We start from the raw sequence: 22,491 nt of genomic DNA, 5'->3' as shown, positions 1-22,491 counted from the left end.
AAGGAAAATTGAACCAAAGGCATTTAAAGTGGGTTGAGTTTTTGTAGAGTTATACATTTGTTTTGAAACATAGAAGTGGGAAGTCTAACAAAGTTGTAGATGCTCTTAGTAGAAGAAAAATTTTGCTGGCAAAAATACAGATAGAGGTGGTTGGGTTCAAGGAACTCAGTACTTTGTATCCAAATGATCCTAATTTTGGTGAAGCATGGAAGGCTTGTATAGAACCTGTTACACTTGATAGAACAAAGTGGTTGGATTTGATGATCCAAGATAATATGTTGCTCAAAGGAAGCTAGTTGTGCATTCCAAGAATCTCAATGAGAGAGAACCTCATCAAGGAGAAGTATAGTGGAGGATTGGGTAGAAATTTTGGCAGAGATAGAGCTATCGCTTTGGTTGCTAAAAATTATTACTGGCCACAGTTATAGCAAGATGTGATGAAGTTTGTAAAAAGTTGCTGAGTATGTCAGATGGTGAAAGGAGTGAAGTAGAATACAGGGTTGTATCAACCATTACCTATACCAAAGAAGCCATGGGATGATGTCAGCATGGATTTTGTTCTTGGACTATCGAGGACATAACATGGGCATGATTCCATTTTTGTGGTGGTTGACAGGTTTTCAAAGATGGCACATTTTATTCCTTGCAAGAAGACTAGTGATGTTGTTCATGTAGCATAATTATTTTTTAGAGAAGTGGTGAGACTACATGGTCTACCAAAGGGTATAGTTTTAGACCAAGATACCAAATATGTTGGGTATTTTTTGCATACATTATGGAAGAAGTTGAAAATAGATTTGAAGTTCAGTTCATCACATCATCCATAGATTGATGCACAGACAGAAGTCGTGAATCGTAATTTGGGAAATTTTCTGAGATGTTTGGTTGGAGACAAGCCAAAAGAATGGGATATGATTTTACCACAAGAAAAAATTCATATAATAATTCTATCAAGAGGAGTACTGGTAAATCACCATTGTTTCTGAATTGAGGAAGTTGGATAAGGGAGAGATGAGTAGTGTTGAAGCAAAAGATTTTGCTGAACATTTGAAGAACATTCATGAAGAGGTGAGGAAACAGATTATAAAGATGAATACATAGTATAAGGCTAAGGTAGATGTAAAAAGGAGATAAAAGGAATTTTAGATTCGAGATGAAGTCATGGTTCATTTGAGAAAGGAGTATTTTCCAGTGGGTACATATAATAAGCTGAAGATGAAGAAGTTTGGACTGTGCAAGATAGTGAAAAGGCATGATTCTAGAAATGCATATAAAGTGGAGTTTCCTGTTGAATTGAATATTTCACCAGTATTTAATATTTTAGATTTGATAGAGCATTATGAAGGAGGTAATGCAGATGAATTTGCAAAAGCACAATGGAGTATTCTAGTAGCTAGTTCAGCTACCAAGGAGATTGAGGAGATACTAGATAGTCATATTGGAAAAAGTACTAGAAACAGAATTTATGAGGAATATCTAGTCAAATAGAAAGGGAGGCCAGTTGAGGATTCATCATGGATAGAAAAGGAGGAGGTTAAACATCTTGGTTTTTCTTTGAACACTTGAGATATGATGGGGTAACTTCTCAAATTACCTTGTGTGTTTGATGCAGGAGCATCCTGGGTGTAAGGGCAATCTTGCATCACCCAAAAATGTTTTATTTTGAGCCTTTTCTATTTTAATAAGGACTAGTAGACAGGGTGGTTACTATTTATGGGAACATACTATTTTTAATAAGTTTTTCATACAAGCTCAAAATGTTCTCATTTTCTACTAGAAGGTTCATTTTAGAGTTGCAAGCCTACCATAAAAATCTCATTGCTCAAGCATTAGTATCAGAGAAGTTATTGCAGATTTTTAGTGGAAAATTTTGTAGAAAAATCTTCAAGCTCACTATTGGAGGCCTTAGAGTGCCTGAATGAGGTCTAAAAACTTGACGGAAGGGTGCTAACACAATTTTGAGCTTGTAGATCATGACCTGGCATTTCCAAAAACTAGTTATAATAGCCAATCAGAGCAACGGTTCATGAGTTATGGCCTTTGGAAGTTTGACTACCAAAATTTCTAAAATAATTTGTCAAAGATGTATTTGGCCGACTCTATGTGTATTGTTAGGTCTGTCAGTCCTAGGTATTAAGTTTAAGCATTTAGAACATTCCCAGCTAGCATAAAATTGGCTATTTAAGAAAGGCCTGAAGATTGTCTAAGATAGCTTTGGGTGATAGTTCACAACACTGTCTTGTAGATTACTGTAATGAAGGTTCCCATTTGGATTAGCATATTGTAATTGAGAATTCTATAATTCTGCATTTGTGGCAATAATAAGAAGTTCATATGTTTTGCTCGCATTTTCTATTCTTTCTTTTTTTTCTATTATGAGTTTATGGTATTAAGGGGAGTCCCCTGCGTCACTATACTTAGACAATTTTCTGAGTATTAAACACTAAGTATCTTTATTTTTGAGGTTTCCTATGAACATGTACATTATGTGTTGCTATAAATGACAACAACTACATATCACTACTAGCCAATTGTCAAAAAAAGCATATTTGATTTTTTAACATTGATCTCTATCTCTTCTAATGTTTCCTTTTCTATTTTGTAGTCTTTACAGTTTCTTATTTTTCTATTGAATGTTGGTAATTTGTATTTGTCTTCCATTTGTATTCTGTCTCTTCTTCTCTTCCTGAAATTTTCTTTCAATCCTCTTGAACTACCTCAGTTTCCTTTAGGTCTTGGCTTCTTTTGTTCTTTGATTTTCTTTTCTCCCTATTTTCTTCTACCTTTTCCTCCCTTTTCCTGGTTGTCCTTAATATTTTCTTTAAGTTATTCTTGATGTTTATGCTATTAAAGTCTTTTTATATAATTTTATTTCTCATGTGTATTTAGTAAAGGTTAATTTATATATTGATCTATTTTTTATGATTTTTCTATGTATGTATTCACTTTGATCTATTTTTACTAAGAATCTTATCTTCTTTTAAATTTATTGACTTTGAAACCTATTAAAGTTCCTAGAGATTGTCCTATTCTTCTTATTATGTTGATATCATTTAATTTTGATGGAATGTTTGCACATTCTAGCCATTTAATTTTCTATTTCTATTTATTATGGTTTTCATTAAAATTGGTCTTCCATGCTAAAATATATATATGATGTCCTTTGTAAAAATAATTGGATATTTCTAATAGTTCATTCCTAAATTTAATATCCTCACATTCCAAATACCAATATTGATTTACATGAGGAGTTATGTTACTTACATTTGCTCTGAAAATTTTTGCTAGTTCCATTCCATATTGGTTTAATATTTTGCTAGAACATTCCATATTGCATAGATGCCTAGATTAGAGCATTCCTACCATTTTGCTTTACTGTATTTGTTGCTGATGATAATTATTTCGATGTTTTCAACATTGTCTATTTTTCCTTGGTTAGGGTTTGTAACTTTGCTTCACTTGTTTAAATTAGACTACTTTTTCCAATGTGGAGCAATATACACAAGTGTTGGGGATGTCTTTGTTACCTTCTTAGTTGATCTATCAATAGGTTTTTTTAGTATAGATACAAATGATTTATGCTTTCCTACTGGGACTTGTGATTGAAACGGATATGGATTCAACAATCCTATAGGTATATTATTAGGTTCTGAGAGCTGGATGGGTTTAGATATTTGAATGCTTTTCTTTCTATGATTTAGTGAAGACTTATTATGTTTACCTTCTCAACTAGTATATTTGGTGGTTTTGAAAAAAAACTTCTTGATTCATCAATCACTGATCTAGGCTTTCTTTCTTAGTGTAGGGTTTTGATATCTATTTTTTGTTACCATGCTTGCTATTTCTTTTTTTTTTTGAACTAACTTCCACCCGTAATCATCATTTCCATTCTGGTTTTTGTGAAGCCTGATTAGGGTTTCAAAACCATTCAATTTTTTTGATATTTTATAATCTTGTTGTTTTTCTTGGATCACAAAAAGTGCATCAAATTGATTTTTGACATGCAGGGTGCTTCCTCCTACCATCTAATGTTGATTCACCATATAGTTTAAAGAAGGCCTACATTTAGGATTAATCACATTTACTAGTTTCTTCAAAAAAAAAATCATTTTTGCTAGGCAGAGTGAGCAATAAAATTAGAATGTATTGTTAATCTTCTTTTTCCTAAAATATCAATATTTACATTATAGGCAACTTAGTATTTTATTTAATAATACACATAAATATAATTTTCTAATATGTATAATGCATATGTACAATAAATATATATTATTTTATATTAGATATGTTTCTAGTTTTAAATTTTTGTTTAGATATCTTTCTATTTTAATGATTGTATATTTATATTAATTTAGAATATTATTGAAATATAATATAATAGATTTTTTAAAAATAGTTTTACATTTTTATATTATTTTTTTATATAATTAGATTAATTTAATATTTTTTAAAATAACATACATGAACTTAAAGACATGATATTTTTCTAAATATTGCTAATTTATAATTATAAGTTATATTACTAATTTATATTTATTATTTTCTAATTTATAAAATCTTTAAATTTAAAATGAAACAAATAAAATTAGCAGTTAATTTTGTTTCTTAAAATGTAAAATGAAAGGAATGAAAAATATTTAACCATCATTAAATATCATATGAAAGGCAAGGGTGGTAGTCAAATTCCATGTGTGAGCCCTACCTATTCGACCTTTTCCCCTCTTGACTTGAGAAGCATATAGACATTGTTAATAGAAAGACTTCTCTTATCCTCGGAGGGCATTATATTGTCCTCCCTTGTTGTTTGCAATGCTTAGTGTATGGCCCTATACTTTTTTATTTGGTGACTAACAAGACCCCTGTGCATTATCATTTTATAGTTGTGGATGTTGAGTTTTCCTTGCATTTAGGCTTCCCCCCCGAATGCAAGGACCTCAACTTGGTTTTCTTTTTTTCATTTTTTTCTTTTTTCTTTTCCTTTTCGAGGGGGAGAGAGAGCTATTAATCATGGAGGATGTAAAATATTCTAAACCTATCTTGATCAAATATGTGTTTCTCAAGATTCTTGTTGTAGTATATATGATTGATGTCATGTACTTCTTCATTAATGTCATGGATCTACTTGAGTTTGGAGTCTCTCTTTTTGGTGGTCATGCCTATGTTTTGGAAAAGACTCCCCTGGTATAGGAATCTCAACCTTGATGTTCTTAATGGATGACTTGGACCTTTGTTGGATTCTTACAGGGACAACCATGGTGAATTTTTCTAATTCTTAAATATATGTTACACTAATCTCTATAAATTGGTATGTTTCTCTTGTTCATGATGGTAGTAGGGGCTGACCTATTCTTTTCAAGGTAATTATTATTGGTGTCCCTCTAATGGGGGCTTGGTTAGATCCCTATCTTGCTTTTGACTTTGGTTTTTCTTTTTTGTGTGGCTCATTCCTTGTTGTGTAGATATGGGTTTCTCCCTTTCTAAACAACTCCTTTTTGTTATGGTGTGAGAAAAGATGTAATGACTCTTTGGTCTTATAGAGAGTTGAAGAGGTTACTAGTTTGGTGGGTCTTGTGGCTAGGGTATTTCTTAGCCTATTCTTACAGATGGGAATAATAAGGTTGTGAGATAGATTTTTATATTTTATTCTAGTAGCATGGGGTTTCGTTCTCTTCCTTCCCTAGGATCATGGTGGCCATAGTTTATAGTGTCCAGGTTCCTAGTATTAGGGTCTCGGTGTAGTGGAGGCCTTCCATATTTGTTTAGTGTGGATGGATATACCTTGGTACCTGAACATATAGATCGAGGCCACATGAATTGTTGAAGTTACTTCTGGGTGTCAGCTAGAAGTTAAGTCCACTTTTTCTCTAAAAAGTGGAATTGCTTTTCTTAATTTTTTTAGATTCTATCTATTTGACTTAATATTTTAAGCAATTAGAAATTGAACCTTAAAAATAGTCATTAATAGAAATTTTAATACACAAAGTCACCTTTTCCAATATGTAATTTATTTGAATACCTATATGATACAATTTCATTTTCAATAAGAGCTACTATAAACTACTTTTTAAAAGTCAATTTTTCAACACCATACCATAGTTGTGTATAACAAGCATTGTATGATCTAAATGAAAGAATTTTTCTAAATCCTTTTGGATAAATATTTATAACCCACTCAAGATTGACAACAATATTTTTTTTATTTTTTAAAAAATATTTTATCTTTTATTTAACTTTATTGCTATTATTTAAAATCCCTCATGTATGACATGTATAATTTGACCTAAATTTATTATTTTTTAAAAAGAAAAAATTAACATGAGTAAAATTGTCTCTAGTTTAATGTCATATAATTTGTTTTTCAATAAAATTTAAAATTTTAAAAATTATTAGAATAATAAAAAAAGCATGTTATTTTAGGGTTATGGACCTATTTTAGAAGAAAATAATTAGAAAAAAATAGATAAGTTAATCTAATTCCAATGCATACATACATACATACAGACACACACACACACACACACACACACACACACACACACACACACACACACACACACACACACACACACACACACACACATATATATATATATATATACGTATACATATGTATACGTATATGTATATATATACATATAAATACACATATATATATACATATACATATATACATATACATATACATATATACATATACATATATATATATATATATATATATATACATATATATCTATATATATACATATGTATATGTATATACATGTATATATATATGTATATATACATGTATATATATATATGTATATGTATATACATGTATATGTGTATATACATATACATATACATATATATATATACATCTATACATATACATGTATATATATATGTATATATATATACATGTATATATATATATATATATACATGTAAATATATATACATGTATATATATATACATGTATATATATATATATATATATATGTATATATATATATATATATATATATATATATATATATATATATATATATAATCTCATCTATAATGAGTTTATCTTTTGTCAAAATAATCATCTAAAATCATCTTTAGATATATGTCTTAAGTCCCTATTTTTTAATGGTACTAACAAGGCCTTCAAGTCGTAGGTCATGGCTATCGTTTGACTACCCAAGATTCTTTCCAAACCAAAAGCCAACACCAAAAGAGAGCTTGAAATTCATTTTTTTTAGAAATTAGGTCATGTTTAGCAAATGTGACCCTATTTTACCTTTTTAAAATTATAACCAAAAATTGACTTGATGGAAGGTTTTCTTTACGAAATAGTATTTTTTAAAGTAGGATCCTTGATGTAGAGAGACTATAAGGACAATACAACCAAGTGTCTTCCCTTTGTAATGACTTTATGTTTTTAACAAACTTCCTCCCTTTGTATAATCCTTCCTAATCTAAGTCCCCACAATCTCTTGCAATTCCAAGATACTCCTAAGTTACATTGAAAAACATCAAACTGTCAAGCATATGTTTCCACCCTTCCTATTAAGGTTTTAATTGGTCCCCCTGATGGTTATCCCCTACATGTATCTTAAACTCACCTCAATCTTCCGATGTGTTTAATACACATTTGTCATTTTTGAGGGATAAAGGTATTGTTCAAACAATTTACAACACCTTCACCCTTTTTCTATGAAAAATGGTATAAAAAGTTTAATTAGACCTAAAACACAATTAGGCTTTCTTGACTATTTTTTCCCCTTTAACTTTGAACTCTTGTAAACACTCTAAAAAATAAATCCTATTTCTAAATACCCTTTTGGGACCTTCACAACTTGTCAAAGAACTACCTTTGCAAGTTATATTGCAACCTCCAAAATGTACTCATCCAAATAAACCTAATGGGGCTAATTAGGTCTCCTTTCTGAAGTAACTATGCTTTCTTTGACTCTCCTCAATAATCCAAAACTTATAACACTTCTAACCCTATTCCAAGACACTAAATACAACCTTAGATTATGACCAACATACACATGCATATTTCTCTTACTATTATCATTGCTTGCTCAATTTCATTAGTGAATCACATTTATATGCCTAGCTAAGGCTTCCAATTCCTCCTTGAACCCTTATCCTCCTAACCTATAACCATACGAATCCTATGGTATATCTTTAGGCCTTACTTTCCACCAAAGACCATAATTTTTATATATCAAAAATTTCCCTAAATCATATTTGTTAGTTTGTGGTGAGTAATCAAGGAACTATTGTACATACTTAATAAATTCTTTAGGGTCTAGGGCATCAACTTGAAAAAAAAATTTGGCTACTATTCACCAATGGTCAGCTACTATTTTCCAATGGCTAATATTTGCAAATTGGCTATTGTTTTTATTTTCCAATTTATGGATGGCATATTGTAACTAATTTTAACCCTAAAGTGGGAAAAATACTTGAATAAAAGGGCTTAGGATTAGGGATTGTTTCATTAGGTGTGATGTAAAAATTGGTTGTTGTGGCAGTATTCAGCTATAAGGGATTGCAGATTGTAATCAGGTTGTAATCATTGGATCGTAATAATATTGGACTTGCTATTTGGTGGACATAGCCCAAGGATTGGGTGAACAACATTAAATCTTGGTATTTTGTGTTATTTTTTGTGTGATCTATTATTTTTTAATATTTTTTATATTTGCATGTAATTGTTATTTCTATCTATGGTTAAATCCTAACAAGTGGTATCAAAGCAAGGTTTTTTTCCCAGTCATCTTCTATAGGAAAGTCTCATAGTTGAGTGGGAGTCTCATGGTTGAGTGAGAGCAATTGCAGATGAGGGTAAGTAGAGGGTTGACAAGTTTAATGGGAAAAGCTTTCAATTATGGAAGATGCAAATGAAAGACTATCTCTATCAGAAGGATTTATGGAAGTCATTGGAAGGAAACACTAAGAATTAGGGATCTATGAAAAATGATGACTAAGATATTTTAGAGAGAAAGGCACTTGGAAGAATTCAATTATGCCTAGCACCATTAGTGGCATTTAATATTACAAAAGCAAAGATGACAGAAGAGTTGATGGAAACCATAAAGAAATTATATGAAAAGCCCTCCTCTTCAAAAAGGTATTTCTCATGAAGCATTTATTTAATATGAAAATTTTAGAAGGTAGATCTATTATGGATCATTTAATTGAGTTTAAAACTTTTACTAATCAGTTGTCTTCTGTGGGCATTAATTTTGTGTTCTTTGCCTAAAAGCTAGAATGGCTTGGTAATGATTATGAGTAATTTTGTTTTTGGATCTAATACTCTAAAATATGATGATGTGATCAGTGTTATTCTGAGTGAAGAAACTCATAGGATAACCTTAGGCAGATCTACATCTAGAAGTGCTTTAAACGCACAAAGCATAGGAAGAATGACTGAAAGAGGAAATAATTTTGGAAACCATGGAAAATCAAGAGGAAATTCAAAGGGGAAGAGGTCTCAATCTAGAGGACCAAGAGATTTTTGTTACTATGGTAAAATAGGGCATAAGAAGAAAGATTACTAGAATCAAAAGAACAATGAAGAAAATAATCTAGAAGGGATCAAGGAGGAAAATGTGGTAAGTAAAAAATCCAAAGAGGATTCTTTGCTTCTATCTTTAGAAAGTGTTGATGATTCATGGGTTTTAGATTTTGGTGCTTCATTTCATGCTACACCTCATAGAGGTTATTTCATTGATTATGTCCAAGGGGATTTTGGGCTTGTTCATTTGGGGGATAATTAACCCTGTCAGATTGTTGGAAAGGGAAAATTTAAGATTAAGTTGTAGAATGGGAATCATTGGCTACTACATGAGGTAAGACATGTTCCAAGGCTAAGTAGGAATTTAAATTCAACATGACAACTCAGTGATGAGGGTTGTGTAGTTACTTTTAATGATAAAAATTGGAAGGTTTCAAAAAGTTCCCTTATAGTAGAAAAAGGTGTGAAATTAGGCACCTTATATCTTTGTATAGGTCATATTGTTCCTTCTACTTTAATTTTTTTAGAAAAAAATGAATATTCAAGAATAGTTGTTGCAATTGAGTAGGGACAACAACCAATTGCTATAGATTTTGATGCAGCGCTATGGTACAACAAACTTAGCCACATGAGTGAGAAAGGTATGAAAGTACTTCATTCAAAAAAAGTTTACCAAGTTTGAAATGTGCTAATATGGATTTCTATGAAAGTTGTGTGTATGGAATATAAAAGATAGTGAATTTTTTGAAGATTAGGAAGGAAAACAAAAGGGAGAAATTAGAGCTTGTGCATACAGATGTTGTAAGGAAACTTAGGTGCAAAAACAACTTCCTACACTAATCCCTTAAGGAAAGTATTGTGAAAATTCCTATTAAATACTTACAATTTTAGATGCAATATGATGTAAACAATAATATTGCATTCAACCATGAATAGAATCGAGTGTACAGTACTCAATGATCAATTACCACATGTCTTCACATCTTCACCCATCACCATATCTTCCAAAGATAGTTGTTACATGTCATAACTATTCATCATAACTATTTTAGCCATGATATCCTTACACACAATGCAAGATTTTGACACATACAAGTGGAGTGAGACATCAACATCCCAACTAGACATGTACACTCACACTTAATTACATTATTTTAAAAAAAAAACATTTACAAAAAAAAGAAAGAATAGAAATTAACCAAGGTTGAGACACCTTATTCCTAACAAATGTATGGGGAATGGCTTAGGTATATTCCCTTAGTGGCTCTCATTGTTATGTTACATTTATTGATGATGTAACTAGAAAATTATGGGTTTATTTCCTTAGACAGAAATCTAACATATTTCAAACTTTTAAGAAATGGAAATGCTTGGTTGAAAATGAGACTGATAAGAAATTAAAAGGTCTCAGATTTGATAACAGTAGTGAGTATTGCAATCATAAATTTGAAGACTATTGTTCCACTAATGGTATTCATAGACAAAAAACTATTCCAAAGACTCCACAGGAAAATGGAGTGGTTGAATACATGAACAGGACTATAATGGAGCATACAAGGAGCATGCTAGGTTTCCATTACACATGTGGGAAGAGGTTGTCAATACTAGTGTATATTTGATTAATAGAGGTCCATTTACTCCTTTGGGGTGTGGTATTCTAGAGGAAGCATGGACTAGTAAGAAGGTGAGTTATTTTTTTCTCAAAACCTTCGATTGTGAAGCATTTGCTCATATAGATTCTGAAAATAGAACCAACTTGGAAGCTAAGTCAAAGAAATATGTATTTGTTGGATATGACATCAATGAATTTGGTTATAGGATTTGGGATTTTGGAAATCATAAAATTATAAGAAGGGGGGATGTCATATTCAATGAGAAAGTGTTGTGAAAAGATATGTTGCAGCAACATGAGAAGAAAGAAGATGATTCTGTAGTGTTGGATGATACTCCAAAAGATGATGTTCTAGCAATTCCTCATGATATACAACAACCACAACAAAAAATACCACACACATCAATGAATGTTAGATGGTCAACAAGGCTAATTAGACCTTCAAAAAGATTTTCACCTTCTTTGTAATCTATTTTACTAATTGATGTTGGTGAACTTGAATGTTATCATGAAGCTGTGCGAGTGGATACTAAGATTCAGTGGGAGTCTACAATGAAAGATGAAACATACTCTTTGCTAAAAAATAAGACATGGGATTTATACAAGTTTCCTATAGGTAAAAGGGATTTATAGAATAAGTGGGTTTATAGGTTAAAAGAATAGGATAGAGGTAAGAAAAGATTTCAAGCTAGGTTGGTTGTAAAAGGATTTACATAGAAAAAGGGTATTGATTTTGATGGGATATTCTCTCTTGTTGTTAAAATAACTTCTAGTCACATTGTTTTAAGTACTGTGGCTATTGAAGATTTTCACTTGGAGTAGCTTGATGTTAAAACAACCTTCCTTCATGGTGATTTTGATGAAGAGATCTATACGGCAGAGCCATAGGGATTTGATGTCAAAGGTAAGGAGAACTTAGTGCACAGATTAAAGAAAAGTTTATATGGCTTGAAGCAAGCACTTCAGCAATGGTATCTAAAATTTGATAGTTATATGTATGATCATGGATATAGTAGGTTTCATTTAGATCATTTTATTTATTTTAAGAGGTTGGATGATGATATGCTTGTAGCTAGGTCTAACATGGATCACATTAAGGGGCTAAAATGCCAATTAGCACATGTATTTTCTGTAGACACCTAAACCTGATTACACCGCTTCGGTAATCTTATTTAGCTATCTCTAAAGACATCATTAATTAAATTCCTATTTAATTAATCCTTTTTCCATCCCCTAGCTGATTAATTTAATTAATCATCTATAGTCCTAATTGATAAATCGAATAACCCATTATTTATCAATTAATCCTATTCTCCTATCTAATTCCAAAATCCCCATTTATTAAATAAATCTATTTGATAAATAAAACCCTCAAATCTAATAACCCCTAGCCTATCTCTAAACCCCCTTTTTAGCCTAATCCACCCCATCCACCCATACTAACCAAGCTTAGCTACTAACTCACCCACCCTCATGAATGCCATCCATTTGCATATCTCTAACAAGCTTAGTCTAATCATAAATCACCTCTAATCCCCCCCCCCCCCCCCCCCCAAAACCTTATCACATTCCCTAAGCAAGCTTAAGACTTTCCTAAGCCAAACAAAGTCAACAATCTCAACTCCCTCCAAAATATCCCAACCACCCAACAATGAATGCTCTTACAAAGGCCATAAATACTCTTACAAGCCCATTCATTGTTCTTACAAGCCATTTATGAAGGGTCTTTATGAAGATATTATCCCTTGAGCTTCCTTTGTTGACTCATCCTTCCCCTTTTCTCCATCCACTCACCCTGTGACATGTGTCACTTCCTGATTGGCTGTAAGGAAGCACAATCCATGTGCTCTCCTCTCATGCAATCTAAGCCCTCCATAAGCTTTTTCATTTCCTTCCATCTTAGCCATCCATCCCTCAAGCCTCTTGCCTATAAATTGAATCTCCTCCCAAGCCATTTCAACACAACCTTTAAGCTAAAGTTATAATGCTAGTGTGAGAAACAAAGCCCTTAACCATACTCTTATAATGCCAAACTGAGAGCTCACAAAGCTACCAATTTGCCATTTTCCATCTCCATTGAAGCATAGTTTGAGTATCTTGAGCACACATCCTAAATCCATATCCAATTAGACTCATATACAAAGCAAAGAGCTAATTTTTATTAGGGGTGTCCATTCATTTGGCTCACATTCCTAATTAGGGATTCCTCTTTAGTCTCTCATATATGTTATATTGATCTTGTTAGTTAATGCTTTGTTTCTTTAAATAGATTAGTGTTTCTTGCTAACATATTAGTGTATACATTTTCTGTGAAGGATTTAGTGGCAGCAAAACAAATCCTTGGTATGAAGATTTATAGAGATAAGAAGAACATGATATTGATGCTATCTCAGGCTCATTATATTGAGAAGGTGTTGCAACGTTTCTCTGTGGAGAATGCTGAAGTTTTCAGCACACCTTTGCCTAGTCATTTGAAGTTAACTAAGGAGATGTATCCCAAGACACAAGAGGAGGAGGATAAGATGTCCAAGGCACCCTATGATTCAGTTGTAGGAAGCTTGATGTATGCTATGGTATGTACAAGTCCATATATTGCACATGTAGTGGGAGTCATTAGCAAGTATATGAGTCATCCAAGAACTGAGCTTTTGAATGCAGTCAAATGGATTCTTAAATATTTGAGAGGAACATCTAGTAAGTATTTACACTTTGGGGGCTCTACTACTGATTTACATGGATATGTTGACTTAGATTTGGTAGCGGATATTGATACTAGGCAGAGTACTATAGGTTATGTATTTACTATTGGTGGGAGAACCATGAGTTGTGTTTTTAAGTTACAAAAGGTTAATGCTTTATTCACTATAGAGGAAAAGTGTGTTGCTACTATAGAGGTAGCCAAGGAGATTATACTGCTTTAGTTCTTCTTGGAACAATTGGGAGATCCTCAGAGGGATGATTATTTGTTTATAGATAGTCAGAGTGTCATTCATCTTTAAAAGAATTTAACTCTACATTCAAAGACAAAACATATTCAGTTGTAGTACCATTTCATTCGATCAATTTTGGATGATGGAAAATTAAAGCTAGATAAGATACATATAGATGAGAATCCAACAGATATGTTTACAAAGGTAGTAACAAGGGAGAATCTAAATTCCTCTTCAACTTCAATTGGTCTTCTAGACTAAATAAGAATAAAAGAACATCAAAGTCTAAGGTGGTTTGATCCAGTGGGAGCCCCATGTGGTCATGGTATTACTATAGGATTAGTCTGCAAGTGGTAGACTATTGTTTAGTGTGGAGTCTAATAAGTCCCCAAGTGGGAGATTGTTAGTTTGTGGTGACTAATCAAGGAAGTACTATACATACTTCATAAATTATTTGGGGTTCAGGGCATTGGTCAGGAAAATAAATAAATTGGGCTACCATTCGCCAATGGTCAGCTACTATTCCCTAATTGGCTTTTGTTTATTTTCACTAATTTATGGTTGACATGTTGTTACTAATTTTAACCATAAAGTTGGAAAATACTTGTATAAAAGGGCTTAGGTTTAGGGATTGTTTCATAAGTATTGATGCAAAAATTGGTTCTTATGGCGATATTGAGTTGTAAGGGATTACAGATTGTAATTAGGCTGTAATCATTGGATCATAATAATAGTTGACTTGTTGTTTGGTGGATGTAGCCCAGGGATTGGGTGAACCATGTTAAATCTTGTTGTTTGGTGTTCTTTTCTATGTGATCTATTATTTTTTGAAATTGTTTATATTTGTATGTAATTTTTATTTTTGTCTATGGTTAAATCCTAACAATATTAAATCAATCAAACCATGGGTTATGTAGGGTTTCATGACTACTTTTAGAACAAAACACTAGCCTACAAAATATGTTAATTTAGATCCTTGAACCAAAACAAAAATACAATTAATTGATTCCTCTATGTTGATATATGTTGGCTAATCAAGGAAGCATTGTACACTTTTCATATGAAAAAATTCCAATGGACTTGTCAAGAATTTTTGAGTTGACTCATCAACCATTTCAAAAGGTTGACTTGGCAAGGGCTTTTAGGTTAAATTGTCAAAATTATCTAGCCCTAAAATTATAAGCAGTAAAATGTTGTATAAAATGGCTTAAGGTTAGGTATTTCATTATGTGTGATATGATAATACCTTCTTGTGGTGGTATTGATCTATAAATGATTACAAAATGTAATAAATTTGTATTCACTGGATAATAAGAATATTAGACTTGATGTTTGGTGGATGTAGCCTAGGGATTGGATGAACTATGTTAAAATATTTGTGTCTTATGTTCTCGTGTTCTTTATTATTTTTTAATATTGGTTATATTTGCATATAATGATTACTTCTATCTCTTTAAATCCTAACAAGTGATATCAAAGCCTAGTTGTATTCAACTATCCTCTATAGGAAGGTCTCACAACTGAGTGGGAGTCTCACCATTGAGTGGGAGTGATGGTACACAAGAGTAAGCTAAAGGTTGAGAATTTTAAAGGTTAAAAATTTTAGTTATGAAAAATGAAAGTGGAGGATTACCTTTAGTAGAAGGATTTATGGTAACCATTATAAGGAAAATCTAAGAAACTGATAGTTATGATAGATGAGGACTGGAATATTTTGAATAGAAAGTCACTTGGGAGTATTTTGTTATGCTTGGCACAATCAGTGAAATTTAATATTATGAAATAAAATATGACTGGGGAGTTAATGAAAACCCTAGAAAAGTTGTATGAAAAGTCCTCTACGTCAAACAAGTTATTTCTCATGAAGCATTTATTTAATATAGACATGGCAAAAGGTGGATTAGTTGCTAATAATTTAAATGAGTTTAATACAATTACTAGTCAGTATCTTCTGTAAATGTCAATTTTGATGAATAAATTAGGGAACTCTTGATTTTGTGTTCTTTGCCTGAAAAATGGAATGGGTTTGTAATGGTTGCGAATAATTATGTTTCTAGTTCTAATGCCCTAATATTTGATGATGTTATTGGTGTTATTCTAAGTGAGGAAACTCATAGGAAAATCTCTGGTAGATCTACGTTAGGAAGTGTCTTGAATGCACAAAGTGGAGGAAGAATGAATGAGACAAGAAATAATTCTAGAAATCATGGGAAATCAAGAGGAAAATCAAAGGGAAAGAGGTCTCAGTCCAGGGGACCAAAGATTGTTGGATTTGAAATAACAATGAAGGAGAGAAATATGAAGCAAATATAGAGGAAAATGTGGTAAATAATAAATACAAAGAGGATTTTTTTCTTCTTTCCTTATAAAATGTTGATGATTCATGGGTTTTAGATTTAGGGGCTTCATTTCATGCTACTTCCCATCGAATTTAATTTCCCAATTATGTCCAAGTGGATTTTGGACTTGTTTATTTGAAGATAATGATCCCTGCCAAATTTTTGGAAAGGGGGAAATTCAAATTAAGTTGCAGAATGTAAATCATTGGCAACTACAAGACAAAATGTATATTCCAAGGCTGAGTAGGAATTTAATTTTAAAAGGGCAATTGTGTGATGAGGGTTGCACAGTTATTTTAAATGATAAAATTTGGAAGGTTTCAAAAGGTTCCTTGTAAAAGTAGTAACCTTATATCTTTTAACATATCATATGATCCCTTCTACTTTAATTGTTCCAAAGAAAAATGAATGTTCAAGAACAGTTGCTACAGTTGAGTAGGGAGAACAAATAGTTGTTGTGGTTTTTGAAACAACGCTTTGGCACAATAGACTTGGGCACATAAGTGAGAAATAAATTCAATTACTTCATTCAAAGAAAATTTTATGAGGTTTTAAATGTGTCAATATGAATTTTTGTGAAATTTTTGTTTATAGAAAATAAAAGAGATTGAGTTTGGTCAAGAGTGTGAAGGATAGGTTAGGGTTTTTGCATACAGATGTACAGGGACCATCTTATGTATATTCCCTTGGTGGATCTAATTATTATGTTACATTCATTAATTATGAAACTAGAAAAGTATGGGTTTATTTCCTTAGAAAAAAATCTAATGTATTTGTAACTTTTAAGAAATGGATATACTTGGTTAAAAATGAGACTAGTAAAAAGCTAAAATGTCTCAAATCTGAAATGGTAGTGAGTATTGCAAAAAATTATTTGAAGAGTATCCTTCCACTAATGGTATCTATAGAAAAAAATTGTTCTAAGCACTCCACAAGAAAATGGGGTGGCTAAATGAATGAATATGACAATAATGGAACATGCAAATAGTATGAGTTTGTATGTTGGACTTCCCTTGAACGTGTGGGAAGAGGCTATCAATAATGTTGTGTATTTGATCAATAAAGGTCCCTCTACACCTTTGGATTCTAGTATTCTAGAGGAAGTGTGGGCAGGTAAGAAGGTGAGTTAATCTTTTCTCAAAACCTTTGGTTGTGAAGCATTTGCACATATAGATTCTGAAAATAGAACCAAGCTGGAAGCTAAATATAAGAAGTGTATATTTGTTCATAATGGAACTGACAAATTATTTTATATAAGATTTGGGATTTTGAAAATTGTTAAATTGTAAGAAGAAGGGATGCCATATTCAATGAGAAATTTTTGTACAAACATATGTTACAGAAACATGAGAAGAAAGAAAATGATTATGTAGTATTGGATGATACTCAAAAAGATGATGTTCTAGAAGTCCCTCATGCTCCACAACAATAGAAACAAAAAGTAACACAACCCTAAGTGAATAATAGATGGTCAAAAAGGCTAAGTAAACCTCTAGAAATATTTTCTACCTCTTTGTATTCTATTTTATTAATAGATGTTAGTGAACTTGAATCTTATGATGAAGTAAAGTACATGGATACAAATCTTCAGTGGGAGTATTCAATGACACATGAAATGGACTCCTTGCCAAAAAATTACACTTGTGATTTATGTAAGTTTCCTACAAGTAAAAAAACCTCTACAAAATAAATGGGTTTACAGGCTAAAAGAAGAGGATGGAGGTAAGAAAAGATTTAATTTCAGGTTAGTTGTAAAAGGATTTATGAAAAAAAGGGAATCAATTTTGATGAGATGTTTCCTCTAGTTGTTAAAATTACTTCTACTCATACTATTTAAAGTATTGTGGCTACAAAAGATCTATATTTAGAGCAACTTGATATCAAAATAACTTTTCTCCATGGTGATCTATATGGAACGACAACATAGATTTGAGGTCAAAGCTAACAAGAACTTAGTACACATATTAAAGAAAAGTTTATGTTGCTATAATAATTTAGAATAACTAAAAGGTGGGGTGAATCAGTTATCCTCAATTCTAGATGTACCAATTCAACTTTTAAACACTTCAAATAGATTAATCAATCTCAAATATCCACTTAGTCTCTATAGCATATCATCAAAAATTTAACATTCCATGCAATATCTTAACTCTCTATCTCTATACGTACAGACTGCCACTAAATAAACTACTATAAAATATAGCATACAAAAAAAAAACATTTACACATGAAAATAAGACTTTGGCACCAAGATTTAACATGGAAACCTAATTTGGAAAAAAACCACCAAGTAATATGCCTCCAATTTTTCACTCTTCTAAAGTCAGATCAATTAAGAGCCAACCTTGTTAAAGGTTATACAACACACTATTAAATGTGAGCCTATTAAAATATTTAATCACCCTATTAGTAGTGGCCTTGTTAGATGACTTTAGAACATTCTATTAGAATGTCACCATGGTTAAAGAATTTACAAAATGACTTTTAGGTCAACCTTGATTAAAGGATTTTGGACTGATACAATGCTTACAATGTAATAGTAGGTTTTACATGAAAAGTACAACTCACTTTGTAAATTTAGACCTCCATTTTTTCATTTTCTAGTTTACTAATTGGCCTCCATTGACATCTCTGTCATTGATAAGTTTCACATCTCCTAAAGAAATCACTTCTTCACAAACTCATCACACTTCACCTCTATTACTTTCCTCTTCACAACTTCTCCTTAAGATCACCAATCGACCGAAAACCAACCTTACAACTCATTCCTTATGCCTCATTAAATAGGAAATTTTGATCTTTTTTTTCTTAAACATCATCGCTAATCTTAGGGTTAGATCATAATCATCGGATCCTACCATCTTTTTTATTTCCTTCCTCTTCTAGAAACTTGTGATCAAATCCTTGCCTTTGATTGCATAAAAAAATCTCCTCCTATATTAAATATGAAAAATAATCAATCCTTATCATCCACATACTTTGACTAATTCAAAATTAGAACTATGTCAGCCTCAAAATCAAATCTTTATCACACTATAAATTTTTTTTTCACTTGGTCATCACTATGTTCTTCTACTCAGTCATCACTATGTAGTTTGACACACACTAAATTTTCTCACTCACCATCAATATACTTGCTCAGCCATTACTACATTTATTTGCAACTATACATATTTTCTCAATGATAAGTAACACTCAACTTGAACTATTTCCCTTGGCTTCTACTTAAGTTCCTTAATTTTTTTTGTTCAGCTTCTTCATTGATCGTACAATACTGGTACTTGGTCAAGCTTATCCTTATGACTTGTTTCAACTCTTACTTTAATCCAACTATCTTCTATACTTCATGTATTGATCAAAAAACACATTATCTTGTTGAGGACTAACTTTTAAGTGCCCATGCATTTCCATAATACTTAACATATCTCAACTCAAGGATTCACTAGCTTATGTCATGATCTCTTGTAACGCCCCGCCAAGGGATCCAAAGAATTAACCTAGAGTTTCACTGAGTTTGGTAACATTTTTTTTTTTTTTTTTACATGAAGGTAATACCATACATAACTTATTCACAATAACAGAAACAATAGCAATGTCCATCTGAAAAGTAAACATAACATACATAACATATTACATTCTTTAAGATCCCTTAACGTTGAATTACAAACATGAATCCATCTAGTACAACATCCATATGAAATAATAATGATAAGTCCAATGTTCATACATTACATTTCCAAATGCTCAATCATCCACTGTACATGTCACAGGGTATGAAGGCTTAAAAGAATATACATATGTGAAATAAGGTACATCATCCTATTCTAATCCATGATACATCAAAGACAATCACATGATACACATGATACATCATCATAGAATACATATACACTCATCATAAGATCAAACATAACTAACTAAGTGCACGGTTTCCTCCCAACCATTAATAGCATCATTAGACCATCATGGGCCCTAGCCATCCCTCCATGCATAACATCCCAAATCACCGAAGGGATCATCGGTATTAACATAGTAGGAATGTCACTCCTAACATATACAACATCATATGTAGAAATTAATCTAACATGCAAATATAAGCATAAGAAAACATCATATAATATATGCTAATCATCAATGAAAGGATACATATCCACCATCACAAAGGATGCATCAGCCAGGATGTCTCAATGAATCTCAAATGATAAGAGTGTAAAATACACTACCACCCGACCGCGTGGTACCTAAGTGGTCCACTCCCACCGTGCTAAGAAGATAATCTCAAGTCCCAAATCGGCTATCCATAACACATAGCAAAAATCTCTATAGTCCAAGAATCCTAAAAGTATACTAACTCAAAGGTTCGAATCACAAAACTGACATCTACTTCCTAGAGGCACACAATGACATGTAGGAACCTACTATGCAAGCGGGAAAGTGTCATCGCAATTATCACGTACAAGTTACCCTGGCAGTTAGCTAAACTCCATGGGTCCATACTGATTTCATGTGGCCACTAGTATCCTCTCATACTGATGAGGCATACTACAGAATGCAAGGTCACAACCATGTGTCTCACTACTCCCATCCTAGCCTGTACAAGCACTCAACGCATGGGCGAGAAAAAAACACTTATCTTTTTAGGTTCATTTTGTTAGTATTAGGTGTGAATGTTATCATTTATTAATCCAACTTACAATGAGTTACCCTGACAGCCTCTTAGGGACCCAGCCCCCATTGCAAGCCACTTCCCATCACTACATGCAGATATCCTACCCTAATGCTCATGGACTCATAAATCTCAAAATCACAAAATATAATCCATAAAATCATCAAATATGCATAAAAGCATCAAATCTCCATGAGCAAACATCCATAGAAAATCATGACCACAACAGCTCTCTATTGGCAACTGAAGTATCACTGATAATCAAAGTATCCAATGGTTCTCAATAAACAAAATATATATCTCAATCATACTGATTGAAGACTCCAGAAATGGTTGAGTCAAACATGTCACAACATGACATCATCAAGAATAAATCCACATCTTATTCCCATCTTGGCGACTAGAAAATAATCAAGGATAACTGATCGATAACTCAAAAATGATTAGCTCAAGTGTCTCATACACATACATCTCAGCTTCACACATGAAGACTGATGAAGAAATACAAATAGTAAATACAAACATTTCATAGAGCATACAATCACATTACCATGGTTGGGCTTATAAAGATCGAGACCAAATGAGATCAACATGCCAACACATCTCATAACCCCCGAGCCTCTGGTAACAACCTAGGACTGGTCAACACTAGTTAACCCAAAACAATAAGCATATAGAATACACAATGCAAACACATGTTTTGGTTTTGCTAAGTTTTCAAATTTGAATTTAAAAGTCTCAGTTTACGTTTTTCCAAATAAATATCAAGTGGAGAAGTTTCACGTTTTACCTAACCTATGTGTATGTTTGATAGATAAAATTTTCTCCTCAAAACTATTAGACTCCACTTGCTAATTGTATTAATAATATTTTGTCTATATAAACATTGTTTGAAAAAGATCCCTATCACAAACCAATAAGACTCATTGTAGATTTTAACATGAGTAATCTCCAAATTCTTAACATTATCATCTTCATTAAACAACTCTAAAATTGTTTAATATATATTAAATAATATTCAATATACATTATAAAAATTCCACTATATTAATATCTCTTTTCTTTTAATTTTCTCTCATTTAAAAATCCATTTACTTAGATTGACTAATGATTATTTACACTTCTTCTACTATTAACTAATCTTAATTAAATTTGATTTAATTAGATTAGATAATAAACCATATAAAACTAATGCATATTAATAAGATTCTAATAAGGGAAGATTGCAATAATATTTTTAATCCATTCCATGCTTTGGTATATTATTTTTTTCTTGTGAAGTTTTAGCATAAAGAACTCTTGGTTATGGAAAATGGAGAAATATCTGTCCTTGAATAAAATAGTCTCAGTACGACGGCCATATCTCCCTAATGAACCATTGGATCAAGCTGAAATTGAAATATGTTGGAGAGGGGCCAAGTCATGCCAATTCTGACAGGAG

Source organism: Cupressus sempervirens, chromosome 5 (genome assembly GCF_028749045.1).
Source record: "Cupressus sempervirens isolate cs-2001-9-10 chromosome 5, ASM2874904v1, whole genome shotgun sequence".
NCBI classification, from domain to species: Eukaryota; Viridiplantae; Streptophyta; class Pinopsida; order Cupressales; family Cupressaceae; genus Cupressus; species Cupressus sempervirens.
This window is presented reverse-complemented; position numbering follows the sequence as displayed.